The sequence below is a fragment of the Drosophila simulans genome, chromosome 3R, assembly GCF_016746395.2.
Source record: "Drosophila simulans strain w501 chromosome 3R, Prin_Dsim_3.1, whole genome shotgun sequence".
In the NCBI taxonomy this organism is placed as follows: Eukaryota; Metazoa; Arthropoda; class Insecta; order Diptera; family Drosophilidae; genus Drosophila; species Drosophila simulans.
Window position 1 is genome coordinate 24,562,571 of NC_052523.2, and position 21,065 is coordinate 24,583,635.

Genomic DNA, 21,065 nt, shown 5'->3' on the forward strand with positions numbered 1-21,065 from the left:
GCGGGGCGCGAGTCGTGGGGCGGCGAAAAAGGAGCGCCAGATCCTGCGGCAACAATGAAATTGCGTATGTAAATTTCATGTCGTTACCAGAGGCAGCGGCAGCAGAAGCAGCAACATTGCTGAAATAATTAAAGTGGAATGCACCCAAAGCGGGAGGAAAAAAATCGCGACGCGGCCAGTTCGGAGTTGGAGTTTCCATTTTGAGTCGCAATCGTAGTTGTCCTTAGTTTCCGGGGTCCTGGGTCGCGAGTCCTGGGTCCTGGTCCTTCTGTTTGTCTATTGCCAGCTTGGCAGCTTTTTTTTCACCGACTCCTCGGTCCTTCGTCCATATGCAAAATAGAAGCAGCAGCATCTGCTCCATGCTTCTTGCATTGCAAATGTGCGGCTGCAACAACGAGACACTGACTGCAACTTGTCAAAAAATGTCGCAACAACTGCGGCAGCAGCAAACGCTTTTGCTTTGCTTTGGCATAAATATGAGTGCCATCAAATTAATATGCGTGGCATATGGCGGACGATTTTGTGGTACAACATGTTAAGTGCATTCAGCGCCAGATGTTACCACTGCAGTTAGCAAAAAAATGTAGGCCAGGAAAATGGGGATGGAAGAATCTCTCAATTTATCCCAAGATTAACAGTATGTACAATTGTACTTATCTCCTTTTGTTTGTGTTAATAACGTTGAAGACTTCATAGTTTAGATATTCGAATACCATAAAAGAACGTATATAGGCTGAGGTACTTTCTTTTGATCCGATTCCGAATTGATTGCGCCTTATAGTGAATCAAAATTGAAATTCTTGAGGATTCATGTTTTTAAGTAATTCCTGCCCCGATTTTTTCCTGAGTGCCTAACTTTGGTGCCTCGGGACCACTGCATAATGCAGGCAGGACTCCTTGCTGACTTCTTGGCATCTTGGCAGGTTTTTCACGCTCCTTGAGTGACGAGCACGGATGCCCGGCGTGAGTTATGATGCTTAGCCGCATTGCTGCGGCTGGCGTGGCAAAGATAAAACTCCCATCTCCTCGAGCGTTTTTCGAGTGTGCTGGAGGAGGAGGAGCTGAAGGAGTGGCAGGCGCATCCGGAGCTGGAGGAGCGTTTAATTTGACTCGGAGTTGGCACCCGCAACTGTCCACGGGTGTGAAGCTTTTAGCGGAATTGTCTGCGGCATGAGTGTGTGTGTGTGTGCAACGTGCACATGTTGCACTGTCAGCTCAAGTGTGTCTGTGGAAAATCCGGCGAATCCTGTCGCCGTCACCTGTGCCCTTTGTTAATATCTCAAATGGATCTCACCGCATCGCCCCACATCGGCGGTTGTTCTTAATTTAAAAGCTTTTCATTAGAACCTCAGCTGGAAAACAAAATGCCAAGCTGTCGAATACCCGATAAAGATGGGAATATTCCACCACTCAAGGATATATGTCCGTCCATCCTAATCTACTATCTCCTGGCTAATGACATGTGAAATGTGTTGATAAAAAGCTTGGGAATGGGCACTAAGACATTATAAATTTGCGTTCCGAACGTTTGGCAGCTGTTGATTCAGTCCACTCAACGCATCACTGGGCAAAAAGTGGCCGGGCTTAGTTTTCGGGGGAGTGAAAAAGTCGGATCAGCCGTATCGAATCGGGATGGAGCACGGACCTGCCCCTTTGCCACATTAGGCACGCATCACCGGGCACACGGACTCCTTGAGGCAGGCAGCTGCTGTCGCATTTGATTAGACTTTGTTTGCTCTTCTCCCCGGTTTTGGTCAAAAGGATATTGATAAAGGCATTGCGAGTCCTTCGTGTGTGTTTGTGTGTGTAAAGGTGCGTTCCGAGTTGAGTCAAAGGTTTTTCGCTTTGACTCGTAATTAATTTGCTTTGTTTCATCCGCTTGACTGGGCAGCAACCACCCAGAACTCCCCGAAAAGTGGGCGTGGCAAGTGGCAACCGCTGCGTCGCAGTTGGTGGCCGGCCAACTGAGATGGCCCTTCGGCCTCGACCATAAATTATTTTATTAAGCCACTTCGGACGGCCTTTCAGCACGCCCCGAAGTTATGTGAATTATTTTGCAAAAGTTAATTTCATGCAATAAATTCTAAATCGCTTTGGCTACATTTCATGCCACTGGAGGCGATTTCAATTCGTTGCTGGTTTTTGTTTTTTTTTTTTTGTTTTATTGTTCTACGAAAACTTTTTGGGGAGCGTGTGAAGCCTGGCCCGAAAAAGTATGCAGCATAATTACATTTTCAGCAGGTGATTAAATGGGCCGTAATTGTTTCTGGCGCTCCTGTTGTTCCTGGGCCCCCACTAATAGCCGTAATTAGTGGCTGATCCCTCTGCTGGGGGATGAGTCCGTGTCCGCAAGGCTGAGTTGGAGAGTGGGGGCTCTGGCCTAAGGGCTGGGATCTGAGAACTCTTGGGGCCTCTGACTTTAATTTATGCCCGCGTGTCTTCCAGTCGTTTGTTTGTCTGTTGGTCTGCCTGGGGCAACATTTAAATTACACGATTTAACAGTGGAGCCTCCTCGACTTTTCCTCCAGTTGTCGGGCAATAAAAGTTTTTCACTCAAAACAATAATTGAGCGACATTGCCGGCCCACTTGACTTGGGTGTGTGATGGTGTGAGTGGGACTGCGAATGTGTTTGTGTTTGTGTTTGTCCTGGCTGGCTGGATGCCTGGCACTTCGGGCATCAATAAGCATCTCTTGATAAATGTCCAATTTAATTTTGCTCTCTTTACTTATCTCCGGGACTGGCGCTGTGCCTTTGATTCGGCTTCACCGCCGCCGCCCACATGGTCGCCCATTTTTTTGCCATCCTATATGCAGGAGGAGCTTTTCCAGCTTTTTATCCCATTCTTTTCGTTTCCTCCGCCTTTTTTCCGATTTTATTTCGTTTCATTGGCACCATTTCTTACACTTTGTCGGCTTCTTTTTATGCGCTCTGTAATCACGATACGAGCGAATGAATGGCATATTCGTTTGCCACTTAAGCAGATAAGCATTTCAGCAATTGAGCAGCGGGATTATGGAGAGCAGTTCGATTTATAACCTGCAAGCGGACAAATAATTTGATATAAAAATTTTACACGCAGCTCTTAATACCATCACGCACTTGTTGCGAATTGAAAATTAACCTGTTTCTGTACCGAAATCAGTGTATTTCTCATTCGAATATGGGCTTTATCTTGTGCTTCTTTCTTGGCTTCCCCACATCAATTCCATGATTTTCATTTTTTCCCTCTTTGCTGGCCAATTTATTTTCCCTTCCATTCTTCTTAGGGTTTTTGTATTTTCGTCTTTTTTTTGCAGCTTGCGCTTTAAATGTAATTTAATTCGTCTTCCATTTCTACTTGCAGACACTGCCGCCAGCAGACGGCGTCTGGCGCCGGAACTGTCTAGCGGGTAAGAAATATGCTGAGGCTTTGATTTAATTGAACTTGCGTCATTTTCCCCCCAAATGGAGCCCGGCCGCACTCGAATCCGGATCCGGGAACTGTGCATCTGCTCCATATTTAAAATACGGGGGCTTATTAAACATCCAGCGGGCAGGAGACGAACGGGGTCCATTGAGTTTGGCTAATGGAAGTCTGACACTGATATCAGGCGTGCTCGCTTGGATCCTGCTTCTATGCTACACTACAAAAAATCAAGAAGCAATCAAGTGTACCAATTCCATGGGGTTTTCAACAGCTCCTTTAAAAATATCTACACAACATATTTCAAAGCCTGAAAATATTTAATCCCGTCATACTCTTGAACACCTTCATATTAAATTTGACTTTATTTGGAAAATATGTTCCAGTGCGCACCATGTTGGTGCCACATGTGGGCCAGCGGCGAGTCTAGTAAATATTGTCTCATTTGGTATGCTGTGTGCCGTGGCTAAAATCAATAAATCAAAGCTGGCCAGGGATGAGCCTGGATGAGGAGTGGCGCAGTAGGTGGACCTGCGAACTGGGTCTTGGATGCGACGTCACGAATGTCGCACTCCGGCGCGTGCCTTGGTCCCAGCTGGAGCTGCCAAACATATTTGCGTGCGCCAATGCAAACAATGCCGGGTGTTGCCACCCGTTGACCCCCACCCGCTACAAGTCGTGGAGCCACCCACTACCGCCCAGCGAACCGCGCCAACTATCGTTTCAAGGCCGCCTGCTTATTCAGGCCGGTATCGCAGCCCGCATTGATAGCCTGTCTAATGTTTACAGCTGCTTTCCATGCCCAGAGGTCCTGACCTGGCAACAGGTTGACCCGAAACCCCCACGCAGGCATGCAGTGCAAACTTCAACATTGCAGCCCAGAACGCCATATTCCCATATATATGTATATACATATGGGGTCGAGTTGGATCTTTGCCTGCACGTCAGCTGGGAACGGAGCGACCACAAAGGCAAATACGCTTGGCTAAAACTTGAAGCGGCTCAAAAGTTTCACGTTTTAAAGGCTTAACCCAACCCTTCTGGGCCACGCCCCCAGAGGGCGGCTGTGCTGGTTTTTTATGCGCCGCTCTGTGGGTTTAAAAAGCAATTCCGCAACTGTTTTTGCAATGCCGCACCGCACACAGCATATGTATTTGTAGCTAGCTCCCATCACACATATATATTCGTATTCGTTTTTCATATATCCCAGCGGGCTGGCAACAAAGCTACCGAGCCGAGTAGAGCCATCCCAAATACCATTTCCCAGGATCCCATACGAATACCCAGTCTCCAGTCTCCCAGTTTCCAGCCACCAAACAATGCTGTCGTTATCGTCGTTTTCACTTCAATTAAAAGTTGGCAACTTTTCTTGCCATGTTTACCTAACTTGGCAGGGACAACGGAGAGGAACGAGCTCCGATTGCCATTATGCAGATTCGTATGGCTGATTACCGAATTACAAACTGTAATGGCAGCAATTGTTTTGCTGTGACTCCCCGAGTTTTCCATATGCCACACGCGAATGGTAAGTAGGCCGCAAGTTGTCACTGCAAAAAAATGGCTAAAAAGGGAGCACCCAGCCCCAACACTAAATGCCTTCAAACAGGACGAAATGGGATGGTATGTGGGTGACATGGAACAATGTCATGCAACAATTTGCAGCAGACACTCGGCGACACCCACCCACACCCACACCCACAGCCACACGACCACACACCCACTCATCCACTCACACATAAAGAAGGTCAGACCTTAAAGCACGTATCCGACGTGTGGACCGAACGACTTCCGTGCTGTTCACGCCCCAATGCGTTTGCCCTCTCCTTCCGACCCGCTGATCCCACTGCCAGGAATTTCCGCGAACGTTAATTGCGACAAGCCAGCACTCGCCTGGGGGCCAAAGGAGCAAAAGAAATGCCATCTGCTTGCACCTGGAAATGGCTAGAGACAGGTGCACGCAACTGTATAACAACTTAGTTGAGGGACTTGCCGCCCTCAAAGGAAATACTTAAAAAAAGGGATAAGAAGAAAAAGACACTCTGCACACATACGCATTAAATATGATATGAGATGTCCCCAGACTTTGTCATGTTTCCCTTGGGCAAACTCCCCCTAAAACTATATTTTCAGCAAATAATTACATACATTGTAGATACCTTAGCCTTTCTTAGGAGACATATTTTTGAAGTTACTCTTTGTAAAATCCTTTAAGGGGATTTCAAATTGTAATATATTGTTTTGATTATTTGTTGTTAAAATTCTAGAAAGGTTTTATGTATCAATCGATTTATTTGTTGCAAGTTTTGGGTATAGCTTTAATTTCCGGCCATCTCTGGCTGAAGGGGTCACGTTCAAAGTCAACCCACTGCCGACTGCATATGTTGCAATCGAGGCCAGGATGAGTTAGAGGATAACCATTTTATGGAGGTGCCATTTGCCATTTACTTGCCACCACTCGCCTCGCTTCCTTTCCATTGAGGCTGCCTGGCAGTTTGGTATCATTAAAATTGATTTTGCAGAAGGATGCTGTTCGGATGGCGGCGTGAAGCGGGAAAGAAAAGACTGAGAACCGTTGAAAGTTGGCTTTTCTATTTGCCAAACACCAAGGAATTTGCTAAATTGCTTTTCTGCTTGCACCACCAGCACCAGCTGCCTCGGCACACCTGTCCGCCCAGTCGAGTGGAGGCGTGGGGAGAGGGGGCCTGCCTAAGAGGAAGCGGGATCGGTAGCTACTTGGGATGTGCGTTTGGTTTTGCAATTAGTTTTTGCCTCGGGCCAATGGCAAAAAGTTGCAATCGCTGCTTAGTCATACAAAAGCGAAAGCAACAGGGGGCGGGAAGTGGAAGGAAAAAGCTGAAAGGACCCGCCACACAGACACACACACGTTGAATCGCACGCAAGCCAAATTCTTTTTATTGTGGTCTATTGTGGAGTTATTGTTGCGACTTTGGCAACTGTAACAAAAGCGATTAAAACTGCCATAAAACCTGAGCCCATTAATAGCGCAATAATATTATCAGCTTATGTCCGATGCCTCATGCAACCAAAGCGTTTCCCTCTCGTCGAACTAAACTTTGTCTCTTGTATTTTCATTAACATTTATTGGTTTTTTACTTAGACGTCAGGACATAATAACTTGGTCGAAACACACACACACGCACACAATCTGCAGGCCCTTCAGCCTCCACGGATGTGGGTGTGGCTGCCTGACTGGCACACAATATTTCGCGGTCGTATCAGCGTCATCATAAAATAACGTTAATGACGGCAACAAGGTCGTAAAATCAAAATTTCTGCTATTTCAACGCTGAAACCGCTGCGGTTGGGAGTAGCTGAAGCTGGCAGCTTAGCAACATTGTTGATATGAGACCCGGCCAGAGATGAGATGATGGCAATGACGAAGAGGCTGGCGGTTGGAGGCGATGGATACGGAGATGGAGACGGAAACAGAGACCCAGACCAGGCCAGACCAGACCAGACCAGACCAGAATCGAGACTTCTGCCCTTGCAAGCCAGCAGGCGCCGACATGATGGCCTGGTTACAAGCCGCACAATCAAACGCACACAGGCAGGAACACTCAGTCCGCAATGTATCTCAGCTGTAACATGTGGCGTATGCGTAATACCACGAGAATTTAATTACTTTAAAGGCGCGGCTCTAGCTGGGGCATTGGATCGGAAAACGCAAATAAAGCCATCAAACGTGCACAGATTTCTGAGATATTATCTCAGAAATAAGTGGTTTTGTAGGAACTGGTTTCTTGGTTTGGACTCGACCTGCATGTGCCACTCCATGCAATTGCCTTAAGATTTTTCCCATTGAGACAGCTCCTCTGGCTGGAGCATTTGATTTAATGAAATATATTTGGGTACTTATATTTTCAATATAAAAGGAAGACGGCTTTCAGCGTAAAGCAACTGATTAAATAATGTACTTTTTTCCGCCAAGACAACTTTCCCTTCTGCAAAATTTCACCTAATGTGCTGTCCTGGCAACCAGTTGAAAGGGTCCATATATTTTCTATGTGCCAGAGGGACGTGCAGCTGTTTAAATATTCATTAGCCAGCCGGCACCGCAACTCTCCTGTGCGGCAGGTCAGGGTCGATTTGTGCGCCGCAAGTGAGAAATGATATTTGAAATTAATTTAAATCACCGAAAATGTGAGCAACCAATGAATTGGCCATTGCGAGGATGCAGTGCTCTTGAGCTCTTGGGCGATTTTAGGCGGGGGTATCAATGGCAAATCGCTTTCAAGACCCTTTGCAGCCATTGTCTGAGCCCAGGTTTATGGCTCTTGGCCAGGGTTTATGGACGAGGACGAGTGAGGGAGCATCGACGTTCAGATTTTATCGTGGCGGGCGTTAAAAGGTCGTAAATGGCTGCTGTCTGTGGCCTAAGTAAATCAGCATAAAACCTAACTAAATGAAGATAATCAAAGTGTGGCCACGCCCTAAATTGCATATACATGATATATACTATATATACATGTACATGTGGCTCTCATTTAGACATCGGGCTACTTGGATTGAGTCACAGCATCTGGCGAACTTGTTTGTCATGGTTTTTGTTGCTCCTCGGATCTGTGCACTCGAAATTATGCTGTGGCCAGGACTTTGCCTTTTGGCCTCATTCCTCTCAAAATATTTGCAGGCCAAGCAGGGAAGCAACAAAAAAAAGATAGCCAGTAGTAGCCCAACAATATGGTAAACTATATAAAAATTTGCCCAGGCCAAGGGACAAAAGGTCGGGATAGCGACATCGTTATTGTCCCCATTGTCCTGGGCCTGGTCAAGTGGCTAGCAGTCGGGACGATGACGAGGACGATATAGCCATATAGCTATAAAGCTATGGCAGTGGCAGCAGAAGCAGCATCAGCAGCATCAAAAGCGAGCAAAAACAGCAACAAGGAAGATTTTACTGTCCTAATAAAAGACAAACAAAAGACTTTTTGGGGTGGCCTCCATGGAGCTCTTCGTATCGCAATTTTCATTATTTTATTTGCCTATAAACGGAGCCATATTTTCTGCAAGTGTATGCGCCCCACACACACACTCACACAGATCCATTTGTTTATTTGCCTACACTAGACAATTTTAAGCAAAATAAGTAATTAAAAAAGTCATAAAGTGGTCGGCTGGTCGTTCTATCTCGGCAATAGCCCAAGCTCCATAAAAATCAATGCCGACAGACTGGGGCCAGGCAGCAGAAAGTGGAAGAGTGGAGGGATTGGCACTCCGGCCCGGTCAATGGGTCAGTCGCGCCGAGGTCAATTCACTTGACTTTAAACGATAAACATACTCGGCAACAACAAGGCAAACAACTTGTAAGCAATTAAGGCAACGTATTGACTTCTCCTCCCTGCCCATTTTGCGTGTGCGAATGTGCAGGATGTGGCGGCTGTTGGCCAAAAGGAGCAAAGGAGCAGGGGCATGTTGGCCGAAAGGGGATGTTCGAACAGGCCGGCTGTCGCCAAGCGTCTGCCGTCGATATCCTTGTCGTCGACATGACGATATTTACTCCCTTACTCCACGCACAGTTAACGACAGAAATAAAATAGTATTCACCGATCAGCATACAATGCAATTCGATATCGATTCGGTTGGCAGTAAATGTCGGTTAACTTGATTAAAACAATTACGATTTATAAATGGTATTGAACTACGGTTTTTAAATTTAGAATGATATTTGATATTGCTTCTGCCAATGAGTACTGCATACTCATTAGTAATTCAGTCAATGAGTATAATTAACAACTTAATTTGGCTTTCAGGAAATAAAAATAAGAATTAAACCACAAAAACTTTTTAACACGTTTCAACTGCATAGTGAAACTTGACATCCTATTTAGCTATCTCTCGATTTGAAGAGCATATCCGCTTCGGTTTCTATGATGCTTCAATTTACCCATTTAGATATTAACTGACTGTCTAGCTAGAATTGCTGTATTATTGCCCCCCTTTTCAGTTGAATCCGCACTACGGTTTTATTTTGCATTTGTGGCCAGTTTTCGGGCGCCACTGGCCAATTAGGGACAAATTGTTTTGTCTTTTCTTTGTGCGGCGCATTTGTTTAAATGGATTTTTCTGCGTATTTTGATTTATTTAAAATATATTTTTGCATGTATTTCTATGGCATTGTATTCGTGTGTATGGGTGGGTATAAAAATAAATTTCGGTCAATGCGCTGCACAAAGTAAAGCGTTTTTATTTTGCATAAAAAGTGTTTATGCGCTGAAAATTGAGGTCGTCAGCGTTTTGGAGTACATGTGTCTGCGACTGTGAGTGTGATTCTGCATGTGTGTGAGTGTGTGCGCACTCGTGTGTGAGTGTGAGTGGCAAGTTTTGGCTCAGGGCTGAAGTGCCACCCACTTTCACTACAAGAGCCTGCTAAATGTTTGGCGACATGCTGAATGCAGGCAAAAAATGAATTTCTCCGCCTGTTTGCCGCTGTTGCTGCTTTTACGGCTGGTATTGTTGCCGTGAAGTTGAGCTGTGTTAATGAAATGCGTTTGGGTTTTTTAGGCTGGCACAAAGCGCAACTTGCCGCTTGCAACAAGCAACGTGAAACTTGTGGAGGCCGAGCGAAAACTTTCGCGACTGCCTCTCGAAAAAAGGCCGCGATTCGCAACTGTAATTAAATGCAGAGCATAACTGCTCCGAGCAGCGGCAGCATTTATATACAAAGCACTAACACACAGACAGGAAAACACTTGGAAAAAAGAAGTTTCCCGCTTTGAAAGTGTATGTAAAAGGTGAATGACCTCTGAAGATATGTTAGTAAATATACATATCTGTCCCTGTCCCTGTATTTAAATTTTACTTAATTTATTAAAGTGACTAACTTTTTAGCCATTAATTAAAAACGTAACTGTGCAGACCAATGCTAAAAGTTTACTTTTAAAGTCAAATTTCTTTCGTTTCTTCTTATTTTTTTTTGAAGTGTACCGACTTTTGCGCATTTACAGTACTTTCTCTGCTTTTTGTTTTCCCTAGCATTTTGACCTAAAATTTTCGCAGCCACCGCACTAATGTCAAGTATGCTGCCGGCAGAGTTTTCATTTCGCATATGCGGCAATTATGCGCCCCTTTCCGCGCTCCTGTCTGTGAGTGTGTGTGTGTGTGCTGTGTGTAAGAGTGTGGGTATGCGTGAGTGTGTCTGGGAGCAGTAACAATAATTGCGGGTAATCAAGTAATGCTCATTTGCAAGGCACAACAAAGTGTATCGTCGCGATAAAGACATCGTGCTGGCAGCGGGGTTGCGTCAAATGTGTCATGTTAATTCCAGGCGAACAGGCAGCCAAGTTAACCGCTGATTGAAGTGCGACGCCCCAGCGATAAGGCAATTTCCATTCAGACGGGGTGTCGGCGGATTTTTCCTGGAAAAACTCGAGCTCGAGTGCGTACATATGCGTAAAAGGTGCGACTCTTGAGCACGTTACGTATACGCACAAATTGCGGCTTTATTGCGCTCAACTGTGAGCAAATAGAAAGCGGAAAAAACAAACGCACACCAAATCGAACAAAAACGTAGGCAAACAAGAGCCCAGTCATATGTGAAATGAAACAATTTCTGGCGCTAAAAAAATATTCTTAATTGAAATTGTATAAAAAAAAACAAGGCATGATTTAGAAATTCGAAAGTTTGAACTTTAAGTTTCGATTGCGTGCGCAAGAGTACCAACAAGGGATTAAAGACATATACCATAGACAAAAAAATAAGAAAGTGCACTTTTCGTTTGGAATAAATTTATGTCCTTGTTTTGGCAATGACAAAAAATATATTTCCCCAGAAACCATTTTAATTTATAGACGCAAAACACTATTTGCCACTGTCACACTGATACAATGAAAAACATCTTTGCTACCTGAGTTTAAATTTTAAACCCTTTTGTTTTCCAGTATTTAAAGCTGGAGTTCGAGAACTAGAATGAGTGTTTAAGTGAACTGTCCCTTTCATAAAATATGTGGCATACCTGATTTGTGGATTTCCCAATTTATGAAGACTGTATTTCAGGATTTCAAAAGCCACTTAGTGCTGGAGAGCAAAAACAAATAGACCAAAAAGTTGTGTAAGACAGCGAGTTTGCCCGCTTATCTTCCCCCGGCCATCAATATGCGCCAACTTTGGGAACCATCCTCCATATTCTGGCCTTTATTTTAATTTATTTGCCATTTCGGCACACACCCTCGTCGCCCAGATAAACACGGAGCATACAGAGAGCAGCGAGGCATCAACGCTTGGCTTTTTGCAAAAGACTAAGGGAGTTGGCTTTTTATAAAAAATAACAAACTTTTTCTTTTTGGTTTGTGCAAAGGGCTAAGAACAGAGGAAGCAACAACAGTTTAGCCGGCGTGTGTGAGCAGAGCAGGCTGTCAAAAAGTTACTTATTTTCTTTTAAAAACTTGTACGAGTCCTTCTGCGCTGCGCTCTCTGCTCCGCTCAATGTCCTGATTGCTCCGCCCTGTGCGATGTTTACACAGCTTTTGCTTTTGATAAGGTTAATCAAAAGTTTTTTAATCCATTCTGCATACAGGCAAACATAGACCGGCATACACATGCCGACACATACACACAAGCGCGAGCGCGATGGGATCATCAGTATCAGATTCGTGTGTCCTCATTATACATTAGTGCCCCGCGAAAAAGTGCAGAGGAGCAAAAGGCAAGGCTACTTTGAGCCCGCGGCTCATTCGAACTTTCAGGCGCTGCAAAGTGAATTTCATGAATGCCAAATTATATGTATTTGTTTTCTTCAACTTGGAACAGGAACAGCCCGCACTAACCAAGCGCGGAGTGCTGAAAACTCCGAGATGGCTGGCAGTTTAAAAATCGCATAATTTATGTGCCAAAGTTCAGCGAAATCACTTTGGACAGCAGCAGCGTCGACTCCGATGGCAAAAACTTTGCAATTAAGCTCCGAGAGACATTTGGCAAACGGCAAAGTGAATCGAACCGCCTTTCCACTGCCCTCCCCCATCAAATGTGCCACCTCACAAGCCATTCAACCTGTTCAGGTTGCAGTCCCTGCCAGGCAGCTGCAACTTTTGCGATAACTTTAAATCATCTAATTATGAGTAGCAGGCATTGGACAAGCCTCTTTGCTCCGCAAACAGCAAAAGCAATAACATAAACGGGAGGTGGAGTTGTGTAAGGGGAACTGCCAGTGGCAGCATTTAATTTCCGCTGTCTCAGCTCAGCCTGCTCACCTCCGGAGTCCTTCGAAGTCCTGCGGACCCCTCGATGGAAGCCGGTTCCCACCTACCGACCCACCGACCGACCGGCATAACTGACACTTTACTTCATTTCTGCTGACTGGAATTAATGGCTTTTGTTGGCATAGTTTTAACGCTTGAAGTTCGACTGCCGTGCTGTGTGTATAAAATTTATGTTCGAATTTATTGCAAAGTTTATTAGACAATTCCTTTATTTTTGCAAAGTAATTTTCGCCAAAGAAACCGAAGGGAAAATTTTTGTGAAATTTATGAGCTTCATAAATGACCAGGGATCGCAGGAGGGCACGGGAGCACGGGGGCACATAAGCACCAGTCCGGTCCAGTTGTGTGCTAGTGCTAGTGCGAGTGGGCCCACGCGGCGTATGAGCAACGTGCCAATTGCCATGATTTCTGTGTAACAAACGGCCGGAGGAGGAATGGAATGGAATGGCACGGAGTTAAAGGACCTGACAGAGTAAGGTCGGTAACAGCTCTTCACATTACGAAATGATGTCGGCTGAATGCAAAAATGCCATAAATATGAATGAGCTGCCGTGCAGAAAGAGGAATCCTTACCGCATCCTCATCCTCATCGTGGCGCACACTGTGCGATGCCATTGCCCAACTGATGTACTTTATTTGTTACAACATATTTAACTGTAGTTTTCCGCCCACCATCTCCAGCACCGTCCCCGTGAAAACCCCCATCATCTGCGGGCAGGCTTTTAGTTTCAGTTTTCTGCTTCTGATTTATGGCGGCGCAGGCAAAACATTTCAAAAGCCAGTCGTCGAGTCGAGAAAACTGTGTCAGGGAGCAGAGAGCACCGAGTGTGTGTGCTTGTTGGCCAGGTTGGTTGGGCGGAAGGGCCAGAACTTTTCCTCATAACTTGCTGTCCATCCGCCTGCCACTTGTTGTGTGTGTCTCATCAAAAATGTATTAACGAGCTTGCATAGCAGAAGATTTTTATCTGCCGGCGTTGATTTCATTTTGAGCTTAGTCCGAGCATCCATCTCCCCCCATTTGGCTTAGATTTGTATCGCTGGCGTTTTCAACACGTGCATGCAAAGTTATTTGTGGCAGCTGCGACTCGAGGCGCCGCCTTTCCTCATTCGTTTCCAGTTTCCTTTTCACTTCTTTTGCCTTCCGGCGAAACTTTTAATGGCACATTATTTCGTGCTATAAATTATGAGTAAGGCAGCGCCGCGTATTAACCGCCAGCAGATAAAAACTGTTAACATTTAACAAAGTCAAGTGGCGCCAATGACAAAGCCCTTTGACATTTACGCTGATGAACCAAATGGAGGGATGCTTGGATCACCCAAAAAGGTGCACTTTCGAGACTCGTCGCCCCTTTCATTTGGCGACTAAGCAAGCGGAAACTGCCTGGGAAAAAGGGAAAAGTTTCATTTCCAGGCGTGACGCGATCTTGGCAAAAAGTTTACCAGTAACACACACACATATATATATAGTAAGAGCAAAAGGCACATAGAACAGGAAAAACAAGGCCAAAACACAGAAATAGTGAGCACAAGTTTCAAATGCCACTTTATCTTGCGGCTATGCTATGCCTAGAAGTGAGCTATACATTATTTTCCTCCAGTGGCTATGTGTGTGCGTGTATGTCTGTCTGTGTGCCTGAGTTTCGGACGATATTTATGTGGGTGATGCGGATTTTTGAGCAAAATAAGCATCTACCCAACGAAAAAGTTATGAGTTTCGTGTCATAAAATGCCACCGAAACGGCGGATGCGATTCCACCTGCATGGCCATTGCTTAAACGAGTGTTTGTGTGGGCGGTAGATGTTTATGCACAAGCTCATTTCACGCTTCCGCTTCCGTTTTCTATTATGTAAGACAGCAGCGGCGGCAGCCGTGGCGGAGAAAAAACAAAATCATAAATTTGTAATAAAATAAATATTCCTTTATCCCACTATATAGGTCTCGCCCCAACAGCAACGAAACATAACTTCAGCTTAAGCCAAAGAAAAAACCCAGGGGACGAGGCTAAAAGCGGGGCGAACAATGTTTTTTGGCAACTTTGTAACTTTCTCTTTGGCGCAAAAAATTAGCTGGAATTGAATTAAAAGCGTGGGCTAATGAAAGCGTATATTTTCGGCTTGCTAATCAAATTAAATGCAGTCAGTGCCTGATGAGCAAACTGGGGACCAAAGGCAAATGAAAAAGGATGCGAGGATGTCACGCAGGCCAGCATTAACCCCAAAACGACTGGGGTGGTTGGCTTCAATCTCGGAATAAGGCTGCAGGGCTGGGTTGTCATGATGCCACGCATCGTGTCGCCTACAATGTGGCAACATAAAACTATTACCGCGACGACATGAACACAACTCCTAATTACCCAGGGATTTGCATTTGTCTTGCGACGTGCACAAAAACACACACACACAAGCACATGGGGACTGAGAGAGAAATATATGGAGAACGAGGAAATACTGTATGTGAATTTGTGGCATGTTGGGGGCGTGGGTGTCATAAACGAATCTTATCTGCCGCGCCTTTTTCTGGGCTGCCACGCCCACAGCCCGGCACTCGCCTGTCTCCGACATGCAATCCCTATCATTCGCAATCTCTGGCTTTCTCTTTTTTCTCCGCTTTAATTTAACGGCTTGTAGCGGAAACGCAGCCGCCATTTTCTTTTCACTTCATTGCCATCGTTGGTGCTTTCGTCACTTCCCTTTTGCCCCTTTCCACAAAGGAAAGCTGCTCCACCCATACTGTTGCAACCCCTTGTCAAGGCCCAGTCACTACTTAGCCCAAAAGTCATTAGCTTGTCTCGTTTATCTTTTAATGAGTGTAAAATAAAAAAAAAAAAACGACATGGAAGCGGCTGCTTAAGAGCTAACCAAAAATTCCGGGACAGAGGCAAATTATCGGGCTGTTAGGACTGCTCCCCCTCGACTTTCCACTTTATCTCTATCCAGAGTCAGGGGCCAAGTAGCTGGGTAATCTAAAGAGGCCTACTAATAGGCAAATGCTCGTCATTAACCCAATATCCGGAACAATGTTGCTATCCATGAGCATGGAAAAATATATGAAGGGGAACGGTTCTAAGGATGCTGGCTATGAGCCTGAAACATTATTGAAATCTTTATGTCTTAAACACTATGAAAAATGTAAATAGAAAAACCTTAAGCCTTAGATAATACCAATCACAGAGAAATAAAGGAAGGAGGTCAAACGAAATCCAATTGAAGGATATGCATGTTGTGGAATACAAAAACCCAAATTTTTCAGCAAACACCGAGCAAAACCTATCAGTCTTCGTGACACCATAATCCGATCGAATAGTTTAAGACAAGAAAATTAGATTTTATTTTCCCACCATGCAGTCTTTGCATTTTTCGCTCTACTGCACTGGCCATAGTTTACTTAGTTTTGCGCTGGATTATGTACAAGAAGAATCTTTTTCCCTCACCGCCGGGAATGCTGAACTCCATGTTACTTAAAGATTATGGTCCGTTCTTCTGTTTCCATCCAACTTCCGTCATTTGTGTGGGCGCTCTTTAATGTTTTTCCCTAGATCCCGCTAGTTTACTATCGCCGCCTTGGACTGGAGTTGCTGATGCTGCTCCTAATCTCCAGTTTCTACTTAGCATTAAGCTTGCCTTTAACCAACACTTGCACACAAATCAAGTATACGCACTGGGGTCCGGCGACTGGCCAGCAATGTTTTAGTCACTCCCCGGTGGAAGGAGCCATTTCCCAGACCGCCTCTTCCTGTTTATTCTTAAGCTGCCACTTAATCCAGCCACTTCATCCGCTCCACACCCATGCCCAACCATTCCCACTCCCGTGGATAAACAGCCACGCCCCTTTTCGGGGATTCGTACGCCAGGAGCGTGTGTTTGCGTGCTCACCGGGCGGCGGATTGCCGGGATACTACGGCAAATGGTTACGGATTTTTTGTTGCTCCGGGTTTCCTTTTTTGTCGCTCTGCCGTTTGGCCCTTAATTAAATATTAAACGCGCCTAATTGCGCATTTCATAACTCAGGCAACGGCAGGTAATTAATTATTTACGTTTAACTAAATTGAGCAGCACCAGCCACGACGGTTCACGCACAAACTTTCGGCGCCCCAGGCCTCCAAAAAACAAATATGCTCAAAATAACAGGGGAAAAAATGGGTGCCTTGTATGGATTTAACCCAAGCTTGGTAAATTAACATGTCTACGGCAGGCAAAATCGGCAGGAGAATCGTTAGCGCCTTTAAGAATTAGACCCACAAACAGTTGACTTCACATGCGTGACTTTGATGTTGAAACCGAAAGCTCGGCGATCCCGCGGGCATTTAATTATGCAAAACTCCGTCTGGAGGAAGCTAGAATAGTGCTGCTCGTGCATAAAGTGAGCGACTGGCATGATTAGCTCTGTCATCCCCGAAAACCCAAAAAACAATCCGAGGCATCGAAATTAAAACCGAGAAATCACAGAGCTGCCGTCCATTGTTCGGCCACAATTTGCACAACTTTTGGCAGCCAGTGGTTAGGAAACTTTTACATAGAGTATACACACAGAAGATGGGGCTGCTGCGATGCCATGGATGGAACTTGCTCCACAAACTATTTTCATAAATAGTCGGCGACCAGCGCCAAATGCAAACAGAGTCCGTCGTCCCGGCGTCTGGTCTCCGTCCGTCCGCCCATCCGTCTGGCCGCCCATGCCACGCCCTTTTGAGGACAGCCGCCCTCGAAATCACATCGCCGCCTTCTGGCCAAACTCCTGACAGCCACCGGACAGGCGGCGTGAATCCTTTAAGTTTCTTTTGTTCGGAATGTACTAATGCCGGTTTTTCACTGTGTGATTTATCGGTTTCGGGGTTCACAGTTCGAGTTTCAAATGCATTTTCTATGTTGCCCGTCTCTGGATTGGGTCTGGAGCCCTCTGTCAGGGCCTGGGACTCCCAGCTACAACAAACTTCAAATGGCTTTCGGTTACCTCTCATTTGGGTGCGGGGCACTTGGTTCTCTGCGTGGGTGGCCAAACTATTTGGCCTTAAAATTGTCAACTCGTCTCAACGAGTGGTTGTTGGGGGCAATAATAACTAAATGATAAAGTTTTCGTGTGAGAATGGGCGGAAACAAATTGGACACAACTCGAATTTCAGCAACTCAAATACATCCTACAGCATTAGCTTAAGTGAATGGCAATAGCTTTTAACGGCTAAGAGTTTAACTTCGGGCCTGGCGCATTTATATTATATTGGAAAATAAATTAAAGTCAAGAGATTAAATGATAAACATATACGCCTAGAGCCTACAGCAAGTTTGTCTGAATAACAGCTCTATTTGTGAAATATGCAATAATTCAAATTGCTTAATGCGTAATGCTCATAAAGAGGTTAATCGAAACCGTTTGGGTAAACAAAGTCTGAGTATTCAAATAATGCAAGGAAATAAATTAGATGTTTAAATAACTATTTAACTTGGATTTGATTATTTTTAAGAATGCCCATGGAACGCTAAGCGAAACAATGTATTGTATATGAACTTTTGAGTTGAAAGAATTATCAATACTCTATAACACAATATCTGTTTGATATCTATAACCTAGTGCCACATGCTAATTAAGAGGCTATTCGAAACCAGTTAGGCGATTAAATTGCACATTCACCGGGCAGATCTAATCAGATTTCGGTTGCCACCTCACGCCTGAGTGGATGAGCCTACAATCGCACACGGCGTCAAAGAGACGTGCAGTGGCTAATTAGGGCTCGGGACCTCCGGATGCCCAAGTCAGAGTGACAACCGCAATCGGCGTTTTGATTAAATATTGACCCGAAACAACGGACTCTCACGACCACGTCTTCGGCGGCCGGCTATCGCTGCTGCCTGCAAATAATTACGGCTAAATTCATTAGTGAGTCATGCATAATTAAGGGAAACAGAGGGTGGTGGACGGGAGACAGGAGGCGTGTCACCTCAAAGCTGGGCAATAGCAAGTCTTTGAGTGGAAGATGCATAAGTGGCGGAGGAAGTAGGAAGACCGTTTGATCAGGCTTGGCATAAAAAAGGGGAAAGAAATCAATGTCCTTGCAGGAAGTGCCTTGGCAATTTGCAATCCTTTGTGCCATTACACAAAGCTTCCGCCGCCTGTATCCTGGCAAATGGTCGTGCTCCTGGCTCCTTCGATCCTAGTTGGGTTTCAGCCTGCAGCCAAACGCTGCTGCAATCAAAGCGTGGCCCTAGTGTTCCTAACCAGCAGGAGCAGCAGCAGCATTAATCCTTCATTGGCAATCAGGAACCTGTGATGAACTCGCCTTGCCTCACCGAAAAACGGAAGTTGTAAAAACGCCAACGCCGCACAAAAGCAAACATTGAAGGGTATTTTTGGGGGCCAATGGCTGGCGGCTTCCTTTTTGAAGCGAGCCAAAGAAGATGGGGGCTAACCAGTGGCACGGAACCGATTATAGTATTCCGTATTTGGAATCTGGATTCAGATCCGACCCCGTGGGGCATTCGTCAAACGACGCATCAAGCGGGACAATTGTTTCGCCAAGTTTCTTTCTCGCTTTGTTCATTATGTACTTTCTGCTGCTTTCAGTTCTTTTATTTTGGTTTCGTCTCGTTTCGATTCGTTTGTCCTTGGTCCTTGGAGCAGAGCGAAGGGCCTTCTTTCCGGCGAGGAGGATGTGGCATAAACACTGATTGATTGATTAGAGGCTGGAGCTCTAAGAGAGGCCGGAGGAGCAGCAGCAGCAACAGCAGCACAAGTGTTCGAGTCGCCTCGTAGGGGCACTAAACCTAATGAGAAGCCCTCGAGCAAGTGTCGCATCAATCAAGGACGCATTTAATGCGTTATAAGTGTGTGCGTATGATAGCAACGATTTCTCTTGATTTGCGATTATTGTTTAGGTGTATATGCTCCGTCTGACAGCGGGCGATTAGCAAAGTGGATCAGCGAAATGAATGAGTTTCAGGGCCGGCACAGCTGACTGAATCCTTTAAGTGCTTCTGGCCTTAAAGCCGTTCCACTTTCCCTGTTTCCCATTTTTCTCCCTACAACAATGCCAATTTTCGGTAGCTCAAGTGTCGGCGATTGGCATCATAGCTCCAAAATCGATGCTAACTGGACAGACAACTGGGCTTACCTGATGATGGCTCAGCATTCTGGCCTGTCATGCCAACCGCATTAGAAACCGGTAAGCAACTGCTCTCCAATAACTACTTATTGGCTACACTTAAAAAAGTTAGAAAACCACCAAAAAATACAAGAGGGCAGTCAACGTAAATAAATAGTCCACGTTAAGAAAATATGTAACACTGAGAAATCTATAAGATACTCATTTTCTATATATCAACATAGAAACATACTTTTAATTTGAGTGCAGCTGTTGTTAGCCATACAACAATCGATTGCGTTTTGCGAACTATTTCAGGTCATTTCAGAAAATCATCTAAATTGGCTCGGCCACTGCTTTTGATGGGTTTGCTGACGTGTCCACCCCTCCGATTTGATTCGATTTCAACTCCATCGATATCCCCGCGTACAGATACTTTTGCCCCCGTCCATCGGTTTTCGATTTTGTCAGCCCCCTGGCAAAGTGCTCATTATCAGCTGAAATGTTGTCAATTACGGATTTTCGTTTGCTTTGTTTTGATTTGACTTTCAATTGAATTTCTTCTCGGAATTTGAATATCCGGCATTGTCCTTTGTCCTTGGCATCGTAGCCATCGTCACGAGCGGTTGGCTCCCCAAGAATTCAAATCCGCCCGGAACCCCTCCCCCGTCAACCAACCACCGACTTTCCCATTAGGTTAAGCGTCCTTTTCAGAGCTGACTGCTTATGATGAGCTGGGCTCTTATTGGCAAACTGCAAACTTTGTACATAAAAAATTAATTTGATTATTTCTCCCCAGCGCTTAGATTTGCGTTAATGACGCCATAATCAACTGTTTTATAGCACTTTAAAAAAGTTAATCGGACACATATACATGCACTGCTCTGGACATTTTATTTAGCTGAAGCTGTAACTTTTTTAATTACACACGTTTTCATGTCTGGCAAGAAATTTTGATGCCTCTAGAAAAGCGCCGAATAATATTTTTTGTTAATTTACTCTGTTTATTATTATGATCTACGGAGCTCGGTTGGCTTTTCACGGCACGCACACATACATTAAATGAAATATTTCAATCTTATTTAACTCTTCGAAGCACAAAAGGATTTGGGTTGGGCCAGAAATTTACTATGCGGAGAAATTTCAATTAAAATCATAATGAAATATTTGGAAATTCGTTTTTATCAAATTTGAGCCGGACTACAAATTTTGTGAATTCCTAATGCCAGAGAACACAAAGACAATGGCTGGTAATACAAAAGGGGCTGAGGAACATCAGAGGATATCAGGCCCACAACCAGGCAACCGCAAAATAATTTCCCTTAGTGCCCCGAAAACAGAAAGGCTATTAGTCAGAGAAGGCCTGCTGCT

The 21,065-nt window shown here is 45.0% G+C and overlaps 1 protein-coding gene and 1 long non-coding RNA gene across 3 annotated transcripts in view; one reads left to right on the forward strand and one right to left on the reverse strand.

The window, feature by feature from the left end:
* Positions 1–21,065, reverse strand: part of LOC123327293 — a 100,758-nt gene that overhangs the window by 41,906 nt on the left and 37,787 nt on the right. The window lies entirely within an intron of this gene.
* LOC6729926 overlaps positions 1–21,065 on the forward strand; it is a 64,914-nt gene that overhangs the window by 21,497 nt on the left and 22,352 nt on the right. For both annotated transcript variants that reach the window (XM_016177699.3, XM_016177698.3), the window contains exon 2: positions 3,346–3,391. The gene's annotated coding sequence lies outside the window, so the exon portion shown is untranslated. The remainder of the gene's footprint in view (positions 1–3,345; positions 3,392–21,065) is intronic.